This window comes from Silene latifolia, chromosome 9 (genome assembly GCF_048544455.1).
Source record: "Silene latifolia isolate original U9 population chromosome 9, ASM4854445v1, whole genome shotgun sequence".
NCBI lineage: Eukaryota > Viridiplantae > Streptophyta > Magnoliopsida > Caryophyllales > Caryophyllaceae > Silene > Silene latifolia.
The window spans coordinates 218,133,496-218,135,482 of NC_133534.1; the positions used below are offsets into that span (position 1 = coordinate 218,133,496).

Genomic DNA, 1,987 nt, shown 5'->3' on the forward strand with positions numbered 1-1,987 from the left:
TCCCAATTTCTTCTCTTGGCCAATGAGGCCATCCTCTTCTTCCTTGGTTGATTTTGATGAGCCTTGCAAGCTCTCCTTGTCACAATTCACTTGCTCTTTGAATGGAGCATCTTCAATTTTCTTCCTCCATTGGAGTTCCGATCTCTTCCTTTCATCTTTTCGGCTATAATGATCAATCATGAAACATGGCTCATGCAAACGAGGAGCTCTCATGGTCTTGTCAAGATTAAAAGTTATGCTTTCATCTCCCACTTCTAAAGTGAGCTCTCCATGTTTCACATCAATCACCGCACCGGCGGTGTGTAGAAAAGGTCTTCCTAGGATGATTGGAATGTTGGAATCTTCCTCCATATCAACAATGACAAAGTCCACCGGGATGAAAAACTTCCCAATTCGCACGGGGACATCTTCCCATATCCCTAATGGTGTCTTCGTCGATCTATCGGCCATTTGAAGTGTGATGTTGGTGCATTTAAGCTCTCCCATTCCCAACCTTTTACTTACCGAGTACGGCATGACACTCACACTAGCCCCTAGATCACATAAGGCTTTGTTGATCGTTGTGTCGCCAATGGTACACGGTATTGAGAAGCTTCCCGGATCCTTTAACTTTGGAGGTGAACTCCCTTGAAGTATTGCACTACTCACCTTAGTGAAGGCGATAGTCTCAAGTTTCCGGATCGACTTCTTCTTTGTGAGGATATCTTTCATGTACTTTGCATAGGCCGAAACGTGATTGATTAATTCCGTGAAAGGAATTGAGACTTCTAAATTTTTCACAATTTCCATGAACTTTCCAAGTTGATCATCAAATTTGGGCTTGGCTTGACGACTTGGAAAAGGAAGTCTAATCACAATGGGCTCCTTCTCTTTGGCCTTGTCTTCATTTTTCTTTGAACTTTCTTCTTTTGATGATTCTCCATCTTTGGAGTTTTGCACAATTTCTTCCTTTTCACTAGCTTCCACAACTTCATCCTCAACTTGCTTCTTCGGTGCTTCATACCTTGTACCACTTCTCAAGTGAATGGCACTAACCTTTTCATGTCTAGGGGGATTACTTTGAGGTGGTAATTGCCCCTTTTGTCTTTGTGAGCTTGAAGATGCTAGTTGAGTCAATTGTGTTTCCAACATCTTGGTGTGAGCTAGAATGTTGTTGATGGTGGTTTCTTTTGCTTGGCTATCTTTTTGCATTTGGGTGAAAAATTCTTATTGATTCTTTTGCATTTGGAGGACCGCTTTTTGGACATCAAAGCCTTGGTCATTTTGGTGATTGTATGGATTTTGATTTTGGTAACCTTGGTTTTGATTGTAAAAGGGTCTTTGATTTTGGTTTCTCATGGGTGGTGGAGTGTATGTTGTTTGAGGGTTTTGAACATTTTGGCTCTTGTATGAGAGATTTGGATGGAACTTGGTGTTTTCATTGTAAAAATTCGAATAAGGGGTACCACTTTTGTAAGCTTGGAAAGCATTAACTTGTTCGGTTGTTCCCCTACACTCACTTGGGTCATGACCCAAAGTTCCACAATTCTCACATATCCCACTTGGGATTGATGAGGATGCCGTCATGGCATTGACATGATGCTTCGATGATTTTGAGTTTTCCTTAAGTCTAGCCATAGCTTGTTCAAACTTCAAGTTGATTGTGTCAATGTGAGCACTAAGTTGAGCACCCAATTGAGTAACGGAGTCCACTTCATGCTTTCCTCCTCTAGTAGCCTTGCGAGGTCTACTATATTGTGAATTATGGACCGCCATTTCCTCAATCTTGTTCCATGTTTGATTGTCATCAACTTCGGTGAACATTCCATTTGATCCCATATTGAGAATGTTCCTAGAATCTTCATATAAACCATTCCAAAATTGTTGCACCAAATTCGCTAAGTCCATGGTGAGGACATGAGCGACAAATACCTTTGAACCGCTCCCAAGCTTCATACAAAGACTCTTCATCCCTTTGCTTGAAACCCGTAATTTGAGCTCTTAGCAT

General features: G+C 41.4%; 1 non-coding gene across 1 annotated transcript; it reads left to right on the forward strand.

The window, feature by feature from the left end:
- Positions 1 to 1,880: 1,880 nt before the first annotated feature.
- LOC141603099 (small nucleolar RNA R71) lies at positions 1,881 to 1,987 on the forward strand. The gene has a single exon (XR_012524994.1). It is a non-coding gene; the product is annotated as a small nucleolar RNA R71 (small nucleolar RNA).